The sequence below is a fragment of the Aquarana catesbeiana genome, linkage group LG09 (assembly GCF_042186555.1).
Source record: "Aquarana catesbeiana isolate 2022-GZ linkage group LG09, ASM4218655v1, whole genome shotgun sequence".
NCBI classification, from domain to species: domain Eukaryota; kingdom Metazoa; phylum Chordata; class Amphibia; order Anura; family Ranidae; genus Aquarana; species Aquarana catesbeiana.
Genome location: NC_133332.1, coordinates 52,296,558 through 52,311,831, shown reverse-complemented (window position 1 = coordinate 52,311,831; position 15,274 = coordinate 52,296,558). Strand labels below are relative to the sequence as shown.

At 43.7% G+C, this 15,274-nt stretch overlaps 1 protein-coding gene across 4 annotated transcripts in view; it reads left to right on the top strand.

Annotated features, from left to right (window-relative positions):
• Positions 1-15,274, top strand: part of SIPA1L3 (signal induced proliferation associated 1 like 3) — a 290,975-nt gene that overhangs the window by 70,527 nt on the left and 205,174 nt on the right. For 3 of the 4 annotated variants that reach the window (XM_073598491.1, XM_073598488.1, XM_073598490.1), the window contains one exon: positions 11,587-11,714. The gene's annotated coding sequence lies outside the window, so the exon portion shown is untranslated. Of the gene's footprint in view, positions 1-5,496; positions 5,635-11,586; positions 11,715-15,274 lie in introns of those variants that run through there. The other variant, XM_073598489.1, reaches the window with a different exon arrangement.

Genomic DNA, 15,274 nt, shown 5'->3' with positions numbered 1-15,274 from the left:
ATCTGTATGGAAGTCCTGCTTTGAAACTAATGTTAAATTCTGTAGGGTAACTTGGTAAGGAACCAGAGTGGTTCCATAGAGGTGCCCTTACCTGCTCTATAAAAAAATTCTATACTACTTCTACAAGGAGAGCACATTATTCAGAAAATATTCATTTTAACAATTTTTGCGTTGTCCACACAATTGATTTTGGTGATAGGTTGTTCTGCCTTGTGAAATAATAAACTGATATTAAAATCCATTTTCTACAGCAGAGGAGTCATCTAAAGCGTTCCTTTAATTCTAGTCGTTGTGGTCACATTATCATTGCCCTTTCCTTCCTGTTGTGGGGTATCTCTGTCTCCTTTCCCTAACAGGGTCCTATGGAGGTGCCTATTCTCGTGCTCGGACTACAGCCTCATTAGAAAAAAGCTGCCTGGGCCGACACGCATAGGCAGCTGGTGGGGAAAATGAACTGAAGATAGGCCTCTGCACCTCCTCCGAGGTGGGGATTGACATTGGTTCCCAAGGCAGCATCTGCATGTCTGGCACATTTTTTAAAACGAATTGGCATGCCTGCATGTGGTTCATTGTTTCATGGTACATGTAGTCTCAATGTGTATGTGCTCCTTGAGTCGAAATTCAGGGAAGCGATGCACAGAAAGCACTATCCTGTGGCTGAATGCTAGTGCATTAGTCATTTTAAATGGACTGATCTACACCGATCAGCCAAAACTTTGACCACCTACCTAATATTGAGAAGGTCCCCCTTTTGCTGCCAAAAATAGCCCTGACCCAATTGTTGCATTGATGCCACTACACCTTTGATGGTATCCTGTGGTATCTGCCAACAAGCTGTCAGTAGCAGATCCTTCAAGTTGCGAGGTGGAACCTCCATGGATTGGACTTGTTATTCCAGCACAGCTTGCAGATGCTCCATTGGATTGAGATCTGGAGAATTTCTGAGGCCAAGTCAACACCTCAATCGCATTGTTGTGTTCCTCAAACCATTCTTGAACCATTTTTGCAATGTAGCAGGCCACATTATCCTACTGAAAGAGGCTACTGCCATCAGGGAATACCGCTTCCATGAAGGGGTGTACTTGGTCAGCAACAATGTTTAGGTAGGTGGCATGTGTCAAGTAACATCTTTATGAATGGCAGGACCAAAGGTTTCCCAGCAGAACATTGCCCAAAACATCACACTGTCTCTGCTAGCTTGATTTCTTCCCATAGCGCATTCTGGTTCCATCTCTTCCCCTAGTAGATGACACACCTGGCCAATCCACATGATGTAAAAGAAGACAATTCATTAGACCAGACCTTCTTCATTGCTATGTGGTCCAGTTTTGATGCTCACGTACCCTTTGTAGGTGCTTTTCTCTATGGACACCCTGATCAGTCTGTGGCTACACAGCCCCATACACCACAAACTGATGCCCACCTTTTTCTGCTTTCAACACATCAACTTTAGGGGCAACATGTTTACTTGCTGCCTAATATATCCCACCCACTTTCAGATACCTTTGTAACAGGATCATCAATGTTATTCAATTAACCGGTCAGTGGTCATAAAGTTACGTCTTACGGTTATGGCTGAACGATGTATATACGATAATATATTGCAATGTGCTGTTTTTGGGCTAGACTATTTTTTTTAGATAAAAGAAAAGAAGGGTTAGGACTATAACTTTGGTTTTATTCACTAAATCAATAATAGATGAAGAAACTGTAACCGTATTAAACTTTAAAACATACCGAAGCCTCATTCAATTAAAATTCCCTTTAAACTGACAGATGGCCTCAAACCAGCAAAAGAAGCATTAGTTTGACAGGCCTTTCTCAACCTGTCAGAACGTCCCTGTCACTAGATTTATACCATTCTAGCACTAAAGTCGTATTAAAAATGTAGAAAAATGCTGACAGAGTTTTCTGGGACAGAAGAGACCCTATTGTCCCTACTTTTTTACGTTAATTTACACTGAGCCGCGCATGCGCAGCTCAGAGTACGTTTATGGCACCCTGCTCTGTGCTGTAATGAAGAGACTCTTCTGCACATGAGCAGCCGAAAAGAGCGAACCTGGAAGGAAAACCAAGAGAAGGTGGAAGTGTCCAAGTACTGACAGTGCAGCGGTGGAGAGAACATTCCGGCATAAACCTGCAGGAGGCCTGTTTACAAAAAACTTTTAACCACTTCAGCCCCGAAAGGCTTTACCCCCTTCCTGACCAGAGCACTTTTTGTGATTCGGCGCTGCGTCGCTTTAACTGGCAATTGCGCGGTCGTGCGACGTGGCTCCCAAACAAAATTGATGTCCTTTTTTTCCCCACATATAGAGCTTTCTTTTGGTGGTATTTGATAGTCTCTGCGGTTTTTATTTTTTGCTCTATAAACAAAAGAAGAGCGACAATTTTGAAAAAAAAAACACCATATTTTGTACTTTTTGCTATAATAAGTATCCCCATTTTTTCTTTTTTTTTTAAAAAGCTGTTTTTTTCTTCGTTTAGGCCGATATGAATTCTTCTACATATTTTTTGGTAAAAATCGCAGTGAGCGTTTGATTGGTTTACGCAAAAGTTATAGTGTCTACAAAATAGGGGATAGTTTTATAGCATTTTTCTTCTTCTTATTTTTTTTTTTTACTAGTAATGGCGGCGATCTGCGATTTTTATCGTGACTGCGACATTTTGGCGGACACATCGGACACTTTTGACACATTTTTGGGACCATTGTCATTTATACAGCGATCAGTGCTATAAAAATGCAGTGATTACTGTAAAAATGTCACTGGCAGTGAAGGGTTTAACACTAGGGGGCGATCTAGGGGTTAACTGTGTTCCCTGGGAGGTGATTCTAACTGAAGGGGGAGGGGACTGACTAGAGGAAATGACGGATTGTGGTTCCTAGCTAATAGGAACACACGATCTGGCACTCCTCTCAGAACAAAATACGGATTTGTGTGTTTATACACACACTTCCATGTTCTGTCTGTGGTGCTCGCGATTGCTTGTGGCTGGCGGTCATCGTGACCGTCGACCACGAGCATCTGCACCCCCGCTGTGCAGCGGGCGCCCACCTGATATCTTGACTCCGCGAGCCGACGTATATTTATACGGCACAGGGGAGCCAACCTGCCGCACTATAACTGCGACGGCTGGTTGGGAAGCGTAAACTGAGTTTAATTTTGCTTTAAAGTGGAACTTTAGTCAGAAAATTACAATGTTTGTTACCCCAACATTTCATATTCCTGGGATGTGCCTGCTGTACCATGCACTTGTATGAGAGAACCTCATGTTCTTTGTGTGAAATCCCTGGCGTTCCTGCCAGTCCCTCTGCTTTCCAATTAAAAACTGACCACATTAAGTAGGAGAGCACAGTTTGGTCAGTCCTCTAGCTATACTGGGAACTCACTGTGCTCTCCTCCAGTGATTAGACTTGTCCTGACATGCACCCCCTGCGCAGCCTTTCACTGGGAAGCTTAGTGTACTGTTGTTTCTCCTCCCCTCAGCTCTTATGCAACTGAGAACAGAGGAAATGTGATAATTTAAAAAAAAAGGGAAAAAAAGTATGTATGTATATATATATATGTGTGTGTGTGTGTGTGTGTATATAATATATATATAATATATATATATAAGTGTGCCTAAACCTTGCATTCACCATATCTGATCTCCCACAGTACACAGAACATGGAAATGCAATTATTTTATTAAATATAAACTGCTAAATAGCTTTTCTCTACAGCAGTATAAAGCGGCCTTGTGACTTCTATCAGTTCCTGGTAAAGCTTGTAGGAGGAGTTTTCACACTGCACTGAGCTGTCCTGTTAGGATCCAGGACCCCTGACCCTCTGTCTGGACAGTGCTGATCACATGCACCCTCCCAAGAAAAAAAAAAAAACCTCTTTAGCAATACACACCGAACTGAGCATGTGCAGCCTGACTCCAAAGGCTCTGTCTTATCCGGACATGCTCTGGAGTCAGTAGAGGAAGAGGAGGAAGATCTGTGCATACAGAATCAAACAGCCTTTTTACACAATTCATAGGATTAACCCCTTAGGTTCCGCAGTGAGTATAACAAGCATGCTTTACTGCATATACAGACTGATTTTACTGTTGCGGGTTTAGTAACACTTTGACCCCTTTCACACTGAGGCAGTTTTCAGGCGTTTTAGCGCTACAAATAGCACCTGAAAACTGCCTCCCTTTAGTTAGAAAAAGTCCTGCAAGCAGCATCTTTGGGGCAGTTTGGGAGTGGTGTATACAGCGCTTCCAAAACGCCCCTGCCCATTGCAATGAATGTGCAGCGCTTGAAAAGCGCCACAAAACGGGAGTTTTTAACTCCTCCTTTGGGGCTAAAAGCGCCGCACTAGTGGCTGAAAAGCGACGCAAGAGCGCCGCTTAAACAGCGGTAAAGCGCTGATAAAACAACTGGCACTTTATCACTAACGGCCGGCGCTTTCAGTGTGAAAGCAGCCTTAAAGTCCTGCTAGATCACTTCAGGCTGGCCCCTTTTGCAGGTATAGGTATGTAAAACATTAAAAATAAGCACCTACAGTGTATAAAACCCAGTAATACTGTCTCGCCCTACTCTTCACATGCTCAGTTGCTTTTTATTTTTTGACAGGGTTCCGAATTTGTGGAGGCCGATCTGCTGATGGCCTAAAGATTTATTGCTTCTCAGGGGCTCCGGGCTTAATCAAAATGGCAGCCTCCAGCAAGAAGGAACAATGCTGGAGGCAATTTACAGCACACACTCATTTTGGTAGCATAATTATTAATGTGAAATGTATGTTCCTTGCTAAAGAACATTATTTTTTATCATGTTACATAGTAGGTGAGGTTGAAAAAAGACACAAGTCCATCAAGTCCAACCTGTTTGTGTGATTATATGTCAGTATTACATTGTATATCCCTGTGTGTTGCAGTCGTTCAGGTGCTTAACTAATAGTTTCTTGAAACTATCGATGCTCCCCGCTGAGACCACCGCCTGTGGAAGGGAATTCCACATCCTTGCTGATCTTATAGTAAAGAACCCTCTTGTTGTTATGGGTAAAGTTCCCCTTTAAATCCATCCATGGAAACCTGTAATGAAATATGTAGGCTGCTGCTGTTAGTATCTCCATAATAGACACTCTTCCTGACTGTCATGCCAATGACTTCAGTGGCTTCACAACTTTCACAATCACTGCCCCGGGGCAAGCATGCAGATCAGGACTTCACGTCACTTGCAGGACTTGGGGCTCCAAAACATTGCGACTGTCGGAGCGGCATGACAGCACAGGTTTCCTTCAACCCATGTAGCATGTTTACTATCGTTAGATCGCTATGTGCCTTTAGCACGACTGATCCTTAAATCCATTTAACAAGTCTTTGTCATGACATCACTGTGCAGAACAAGTCTGTACCTTCTGCATGGCCTGCAGCAGACACAGATGTAACATGTCGAAGTCATGGACAGTTCATGCATTGTCTATGGTGATAGGAGCTGTGTGTGTGTGTGTGGGAGGGGGGATGTAATCCCACTTAGTATTCAGTGGACGAGTATGGTAGTATTACTAGGCAGCCCACGGCTCGGCTTGCTGCTCTCATTCACCAGACTGTACATCTCTGGCCAGGGAGAGGACGGATCTGTGAAATGGGTGCTACAGACAGCAGGTGATTGCATGTTTGCGCTGGAAAGGGATTGCGGCTGAGTGTTTGACACGCTTGTGTGTGTTTGTGGAAGAGGATCTGCTGCAGGATAAGTAGTGACTGCAGAGAAGTGCTTGTGTTTATTCACCATGTGTGTAACGTGCGTATGATATACAGCGTGTGTGAGTGCGTATGATATACAGCGTGTGTGAGTGCGTATGATATACAGCGTGTGCGGTGTGTGAGTGCGTATGTACGCTTGTACACAGATGTGTCGCTAACATTCCATATAATCGATTCTTGTACATTTCAGCGTTGCTAAGAAAAAAGCAACCTGCTTTTCATGAAATAAATTGCTCCCCTGAGAGTTTTAAAGAAGGAACCTAATTAGGATTACATAGGTAGGGCTGTAGCATATGTCTAGGTGTGTTTGGGTGTCAGTGATTACGGGCGGTCTAATGTTCACGAGGATGGAAAGCATTTATTATAGTAGATGTGCTTGGGGCATCTGGAATGTCTGCACAGCAAACATGCTCATTAACGGTCCGGATAATACCATATATTAAGCGTTGGGTGACACGTTGGTACTCATACTGTTGCGGTTAATTTGGGGTTGCGTTGCCCTTACTCTGGCATTTGGCTCGCCTTTTTTCTGCCCACATTTTATAGCCATTGTGAGGATTGCATGCTGTGCCAGCTTTTTTTCATTGTATCCGCAGGCTGCTGAGGTGGAGCCTTGAAAGATGATGTCATGCACCATAAAATGATGTCATGCAAAGGTTGATGGAGACTTGCCAGGCAGATTGACGCCTAGTTTAAATCTCGAGGCTACACCTGTCACTGTCGAGCAGGAGGTTTGAAAGACGAGCTTACTTCAAGCTGGAAACACGCTGCATGAGAGCCAATAAATTGTATTTAACATACAGCATTTGTATGACTGGTAAATTCCCAAACTTTAGACTGCTGTATTTGCATAAAACTGTTCATATGTACGGGCTTTTAAAAAAAAAAAAAAAAAAAACTTAAAAATTATATTTGTTTCCTGCTGTAGCTTGGGTTTCTTCCATTCACCCAAAAGCTTGCCAGTAAGGTAGGATGCTATGGGCACTGCTGTTGCTGATCTGCATTTGGTGAAGTCTCACGTTCTCCTAGAGGTAAACGTCAGGAAAAGGGTGACAGCCCTGGAACTTTAATCTTTAAAAGCAAGTCAGCAATGGCAGCCCCCATATTATTCCTCTTAGGTTCCCTTTAATTGGATTTACCCCTTGCATTATGTTTTGGAGAAACAATGGAAAACATCCCTACCCCCTATATCCTTGGTGTCCAACCCGCGACCCTTTGACACTTTTTGTGTGGCTTTCGGGGCCCCTGCAGACACTAATCTGTTTTTTTTCTATTGCCCTCTAGTGATTTCTAGCAGCCGTTTGTAATATATATTCAGGCCATGACTGTTTACTGAACCATGTCCCCAGTCTCCAGCAGTGTCCACAGTCTCTGACCATCTCCTGTATTATGTCCACAATCTCTGCCTATCTCCTTCATTCTGTCCGCAGTCTCTGACCATCTCCTGTATTCTGTCCGCAGTCTCTGACCATCTCCTGTATTCTGTCCGCAGTCTCTGACCATCTCCTGTATTCTGTCCGCAGTCTCTGACCATCTCCTGTATTCTGTCTGCAGTCTCTGACCATCTCCTGTATTCTGTCCGCAGTCTCTGACCATCTCCTGTATTCTGTCCGCAGTCTCTGACCATCTCCTGTATTCTGTCCGCAGTCTCTGACCATCTCCTGTATTCTGTCCGCAGTCTCTGACCATCTCCTGTATTCTGTCCGCAGTCTCTGACCATCTCCTGTATTCTGTCCGCAGTCTCTGACCATCTCCTGTATTCTGTCCGCAGTCTCTGACCATCTCCTGTATTCTGTCCGCAGTCTCTGACCATCTCCTGTATTCTGTCCGCAGTCTCTGACCATCTCCTGTATTCTGTCCGCAGTCTCTGACCATCTCCTGTATTCTGTCCGCAGTCTCTGACCATCTCCTGTATTCTGTCCGCAGTCTCTGACCATCTCCTGTATTCTGTCCGCAGTCTCTGACCATCTCCTGTATTCTGTCCGCAGTCTCTGACCATCTCCTGTATTCTGTCCGCAGTCTCTGACCATCTCCTGTATTCTGTCCGCAGTCTCTGACCATCTCCTGTATTCTGTCCGCAGTCTCTGACCATCTCCTGTATTCTGTCCGCAGTCTCTGACCATCTCCTGTATTCTGTCCGCAGTCTCTGACCATCTCCTGTATTCTGTCCGCAGTCTCTGACCATCTCCTGTATTCTGTCCGCAGTCTCTGACCATCTCCTGTATTCTGTCCGCAGTCTCTGACCATCTCCTGTATTCTGTCCGCAGTCTCTGACCATCTCCTGTATTCTGTCCGCAGTCTCTGACCATCTCCTGTATTCTGTCCGCAGTCTCTGACCATCTCCTGTATTCTGTCCGCAGTCTCTGACCATCTCCTGTATTCTGTCCGCAGTCTCTGACCATCTCCTGTATTCTGTCCGCAGTCTCTGACCATCTCCTGTATTCTGTCCGCAGTCTCTGACCATCTCCTGTATTCTGTCCGCAGTCTCTGACCATCTCCTGTATTCTGTCCGCAGTCTCTGACCATCTCCTGTATTCTGTCCGCAGTCTCTGACCATCTCCTGTATTCTGTCCGCAGTCTCTGACCATCTCCTGTATTCTGTCCGCAGTCTCTGACCATCTCCTGTATTCTGTCCGCAGTCTCTGACCATCTCCTGTATTCTGTCCGCAGTCTCTGACCATCTCCTGTATTCTGTCCGCAGTCTCTGACCATCTCCTGTATTCTGTCCAGTCTCTGACCATCTCCTGTATTCTGTCCGCAGTCTCTGACCATCTCCTGTATTCTGTCCGCAGTCTCTGACCATCTCTTGTATTCTGTCCACAGTCTCTAACCATCTCTTGTATCATGCCCATAGTATTTGACTATATCATATTGTGTCTGCTGTCTCTGAATTTTTGAACGGCCCTTTTGTTATGTCAGGTGCCCCAATATCAAGAAAATTAACCACTACTGCCCTACATAAATTCAGGGATTATCTCAAGGAGAGATCTCACTTTTGGATATTTTCCCCATGAATTAATTGCAAACCATTGTACTGTGAACTGGTAGTGTGATATAACCATTTGTAGATTGGATAATAGGATGGTGGGCTGGGTGATTGGAATAGACCTGACACAAACGATCAACACTTCATAGTCTGTGATGGGGTGATGGATGACATAAACTGAATAGTGGATGTGTATGTGTAAATGGAAACGGGTTCAAGGGTGTGATCACTCATTGCTAGACTGTACGATTTCTCCATGAATGGACTTTTTTGCATTAACAGTTGTATTTGCTGCTAATTCTGTGGTCTATAGATAGTTCTATAAGATATCCGATTGTAATGGTTCTAAGCCAACATTCATAAGAATATGCTACTGAATACAGAACTGCTGAGGCATAAAGTACTTTGCAAGTGGCCTTTACCTACTCTAGAATAGAGTAGAATAATATCTGACTGCATACGCCAGAATACTTTTTTTTTTTTTTTTTTTTTAATCCCTGGTGAAACCTAATGGTGGTCATACATAGGACAAGTTTGTATACAATCATATCGATGGGCCTCGTTGACACTGGTGTGATTAAACCTACATCCGTGCAGGGCTCATGTTTGCTCGCATGGGTATTTATAGTTGTCCATGCATCCCCAAGCAGGCAGCCCCAAGTACCCCCATGTGAGCGAGGCCTTGCTGTGCGTTAGGAAATACGATTGGAAAGATTGTTCGACATGCTGTACAGTTAACAATCATATGGAATTATCCACTTTTCTACAATGTTTTTCCATTCAGACTAATCTGTATGATTTCAAATAAATTGATCAGTTTTGTTCAAAATCAATTTGATGACAGTATGCGTGTTTGCGCTCATTCATAGATTCGATCATATTAAATGATTCTGTGAAGAATTGTTCACTCAGACCATTACGTGTATGGCCTCCTAAGAACTTTCAATCCCTGGCCTGTTTAAAATAATGAGACCACAAAGGATACGTCTGTCCAATCCCTGATTTGTGCTTGTGTTCTGCTACTTCTTGACTCGGACTTGACTTAGTAGGAGAAAGGTCACAGCCCTGGAGGTTGTACCTTCAGAAACAAGTAAACAGTGGCAGCTTCCATATTTACAGTACTGTGCAAAAAGTTTTAGGCATGTGTAAATTATGAATTCTTTCAAAAATGTATATTTTAATCAATACAAAAAAAGCGAAGAGAGCGAACAGAGGAAAGATCAAAATCAAATGAATATTTGGTGTGACTACCCTTTGGCTTGAAACCACCACCGATTCTTATACTTGCACACTTGCACAAAGTCAGGTATTTTGTAGGATTACAGTCAGAGGTGTGTGGTAATTACAGTATACCAAGCAGCTGCTAATGATCATTAATTTCATATATAGGTTGAAACGCACTCATTAACTGAAACAGAAACTGCTGTGTAGTAGAACTTAAAACTAGGTGAGGAACAGCCAAACTCTGCTACTTGGGTCAGGTTGTGGAAGACCGTTTCATGTCACGGGTCATACATCATAGCAAGACTAAGCACATCAACAAGACACAAGGTAGTTATACTACATCAGCAAAGCCTCTCCCAGGCAAAGATTTAAAAGCAGACTGGGGTTTCAAGATGTGCTGTTTAAGGTCTTTTGAAGAAACACAAAGAAACGGGCAACATTGAGGACCGTAGATGCAGTGTTCGGCTCAGGAAACTTAATGCAGCAGATAAGACATATCATGCTTATTTCCCTTCAAGGTCGGAAGATGTCCAACAGTGCCTTTAGCACAGAACTGACGGAAACCAGTGGAACCCAAGTGCACCCATCTAATGTCCAGAGGAGTCTGGGCAGAAGTGGTCTTCATGGACGAATTGTGTCCGAAAAGTCAAACCTCCGATGTGGAAACAAGACTAAGCTATTCAACTATGCACGGGATATAGGAACTGGGGTGCAGAAAAATGGCAGCAGGTGCTCTGGACTGAGTCAAAATGTGAAATACAGCCAATGTCATTAAGAACCATCTTCAAATTTCTCTTATATGTTTTTTTGATTTGTATTATCCCATATTTCTTAAATAAAAGAATATATATATATATATATATATATATAAACTATCTTCAGTGTAAAGAGGAACAAGAAATCCTGGAAGTGATGGGTTGTCCCCCACGGAGCCCTGATCTCAACATCATGGAGTTAGTTTGGGATTACATGAAGAGAGAAGGATTTGAGGCAGCCTACATCCACAGAAAAGCTGTGGTTAGTTCTCCAAGATGTTTGAAACAACCTACCAAGTGCCTTCAAAAACTGTGTGCAAGTGTACCTAGAAAAAGGCAAAGGGTGGTCACACCAAACATTGATTTCATTTGGATTTCTCTTCTGTTCATTTACTTTCCATTGTGTTTTCTGAAAACATTCCTCATTTGCAGCATTTTTTTCACACCTGCCTAAAACTTTTGCACAGTAGTGTATACGGGAAGGGAAGTGCTATACACTGCTATAATGTTGCTTCATGGTTAAATAACTTTTGTAGCATTTTACTGTCCCATTAAGATGGATGGGTTCTAACACATGAGTTTCCTGTACTAACTATGATGTCATGTTTTTATTCACTTTGCCCCTCACTTTGGAAACCATGACATCACATCCTGTCTGGCTTTCTGCAGTGAGCCATAGCCCACACACTTTTTGGTTATAAACTAATATAGAACGCAGGTTTCACTCCCTGTGATTGCATTTACACTGTGCAGCTTTGTGTGGCGAGGTTTTTCTATCTTCTCACTTCCCAATGTAGTGATCATTCATTTCTGTAAATTCTCTCAAGTTGTGGAATTATAATGTAGAATTATAATTTCATTCTATGCATTTCTTTTATTCCTTCGCAGGCCAAGAAAACCTTGTGTGGCTCGTTCAGCTGTTGTATATTTTGGGTCTGACTGTTGGAACAGTTTTTGTGTGGATTATGTGACTACTGGTGCCTAAACCTACAAAGGGATACTGAGGAAGCCATAAGGTGAGTGCACCACCAAATTATTTTTAAAGTATATTGGAATCTGAAATGTGAATCATTTTCAACTGAATCATTGTGCGGTTTTATTTATGCGCCTTTTTTTCCCTTATACTTGGCATTTGGTGGTTCTGCCGCAGTTTCTGGAACCTGTCAGGTTAGGCCCCTTTCACATGGGCGATCCAATCAAGTCCACCTGTCAGTTTTTCAGTTGGACCTGATCAGAGCGGTGGGTATAAACTGACTTGTGTCCTCCAATACGATTTGGTCCACTAAAAAGAAACTGAAGGGGATCTGTTCCCCTCCGTCTAGGCCAGGGATGTCTAACTCAATTTCATTGCAGGCGGCATTAGCAGTATGGTTACCCTTAAAGGGCCGGTTATATCTGATATGCTCTACGTACAGAGTGCAGGGTTCAGGAGTGCATTGCATACAGAGTTCAGGATTATACTACACACACAGTGCAGAGTTTAGGATTACGCTACGTACAGTGCGCAGAATTCAGGATTATGCTATGTACAGAGTGCCGAGTTCAGGATTATACTATGTACAGAGTGCCGAGTTCAGGGTTACGCTACATACAGAGTGCTGCCTTCAGGAGTGCATTACCTTCAGAGGACAGAGTTCAGGATTGCGCTAAGTACAGTGCGCAAAATTCATGATTACGCTATGTACAGAGTGACGAGTTCAGAATTATGCTATGTACAGAGTGACGAGTTCAGGATTATGCTATGTACAGAGTGACGAGTTCAGGACTGCATTACGTACAGAGTGCAGCATTCAGGATTACGCTACACACTGAGTGCAGAGTTCAGGAGTACATTACGTATAAAGTGTAGGGTTCAGGGGTGCGCTATGTACAGATTGTAGTTCCAGGGGTGCCCTATATACAGAATACAGGGTTTAGGAGTGCGTTACGTACAGAGTGCAGGGTTTAGGGAGTGCGTTACGTACTGAGTGCAGACTTCAGGGGTGTGCTGCATGCAGAGTTTAGGGGTGCACCATGCACAGTGTGCAACCCCCAAGCCTTGTGTTTAGTGACAGCGAGAGCAAAAGGTGAGAGCTGGAGGTTGTGGAATGGAGCTCCACTGGCAAAACTGGGTGCGAGAACCACATAAAACCTGATGGGCCATATTCGGCTTGCGGGCCTTGTGTTTGACATATGTAGTTTAGACAAATCGGATGTAAATGGACAGCTGGTCTGTTTACACCTGACCACCCATACAGCAGAGCATCCTTTGTCCATGTCCGTTCTTCAGAAACTGAGCAAACACGGACCTGTCATCCACCTGCTCTGCTCAGCTCTGCAGGGGATCAGCCGACATATCCCCTGCTGAGAAAAGCAGATTCCGCCCCATGTGAAAAGGGCTTTAGACATATAGCAGTGGCCAGCTGGCTTTTTATGGCCGTTTCCTACCATATGTACTGTGCTGAGCAGCCTTGCCCAGAGCAATCCCAACGCATAGACAAGGCAATTTGCCTTCCATCCCATTCAGTTCACACCACTGCGCAGCTAAAAAAAAAAAAAAAAGGTAGGACATGCTGTCCTTTTTTATTTAGTGCAGGGTGTCGCGACGCAGTACACCGTATCACAACCCACTGCAGCGAATAAAGGTGAATGAATTTCCACTTTGGAACATAAATAAAGTAAACACTGTGATGAATAATTTACAATGCAGCAGTACTTCTCCCTTTACAGCGCACACCAGGGGACCGCAGTATTACACGGCCGCTGATGTGAACAAGCCCTGAAGTTCCTACTCTGTGCCTGTCATCCTTGTCCTTCAGCACACAATGAGTCACTGACCCCATACAAGTATACTGACAGGCACTTCCATTGACTAAATGCTTGTTCAAGTTACTTAGCAAGTTAGTTCTGTCACTTTTTTAAAAACAAGCTGCTGTGTTTCTGTCCCAACTGGTTCCTTTTTAAAGGACATTTTTTAAAACACGTCGTCCTTATGTGCAGCCTAAGCCTGGATAAGTGGAGGTGTTAAGAGTCACTAAGTTCCAGCCCTGGACTGAAGTGTTGGGATCAATAAGGTTCTGCCCGGGGCTGCAACCTACAGCAGAGATGACAGCAATAAGTGTCAATTTAGTGCTTCTTTAAAGCATGAATACATTTTTTTTTTTTTTTAATTTTTTTTCTGCACACAGGCCACTCGTAATGTCATGCGAGTCTTAATGTAAAGTAAATACGTTGCTGATGTTGGCATCCACAGTGCAGGGTTTCTGTGAGTCACAATGTCAGGTTTGAGTTACGTCGCCCAGAACTGGAGCATCACATGACCTGCTAATTACAGGCTCAGTTTATCAGAATATTCAGCTGTTCATGCTTCAATTTTTTTATCCACTCGTTCTGCGATTCGATCAAAATGATCAAATCAGCAAAAAAAAAAATCAAATAGCCATAACTTCCCTTCCATGTACTTCATGTAGTGCCACTACAAGTGCCTATATCACTGCTCTGATGAATCCATCAGACGGGGTGCTGCCATAAATATGCCCTTCCTACACACAAACCGCTCTCAGTGTACATAATATGAGAAGCAGCCTCAGCCCCTCCCAATAGCCATGCCCTCTGACCTCTTTTTCCCCGCCCACCATGGCTTAGTCATAGTCTCTACACAGCTAAGCCCAGGTGGGCAGGGCAAAATGCGTCAGTGGCATAGCTATCAGGTGGAACATGGGCTGAGGCAGCTTCTTGTATTATGTACACTGTCTAAGCTGTTGGTGTATGGCCGTTTTCTATCTTTTGTTCTTAAGGTCCCATCAGATCAATTTAGACTCGATTTCGATCGGATTCATTCAGATTGAGTTGATAGGCCAGGGTGGAAAATTGTTTCGCTTCAATTGGCAGCACTGAGATATTTTGTTCATGAATAGAGCCGTATTTCTTGAACAATCAGATTATGAGGTTACATGGTGGAAACAGCAATTTCAATTCATAATTTACAATCATAAGTTCCAATCATATCTTAACTATCAATCAAAGTCATTTTCCCCGTGTGTCACATGTTGATCGAAATGGCTGTCTGCTAGAGATCGATTATTCTGATCAGAAGAGATTTATCAGAAAATAATCATTGACGTGTGTATGGCCATCGTTCCACCTCAACTTAAAGGGGTTGTAAACCCTCGGCGTTTTTCACCTTAATGCATTCTATGCATTAAGGTGAAAAACCTCCTTTAGGCCCCTTTCACACTGGGGCGGTGGGGGCGTCGTCGGTAAAACAGCACTATTTTTAGCGCTGCTTTACCGTATCTTTTGCGGCAGTATTCGGCCGCTGGCGGCCGAAAAAGGGTTAAAATATCTCGCATAGTGCGGCCTTTACCGCGGTATAGCCGTGCTGCCCCATTGATTTCAATGGGTAGGAGCGGTGAATACACCGCTCCTTCACCGCTCCAAAGATGCGGTTTGCAGGAGTTTTTTTGCCAGCTCACCGCTTCAGTGTGAAAGCCCTCAGGCTTTCACACTGAAGAAACAGTAGCGGCAGTTTCAGGTCGGTTTGCGGGCTTTATTTTTAGCGCAATAACGCCTGCAAACCGCCCCAGTGTGAAAGGGC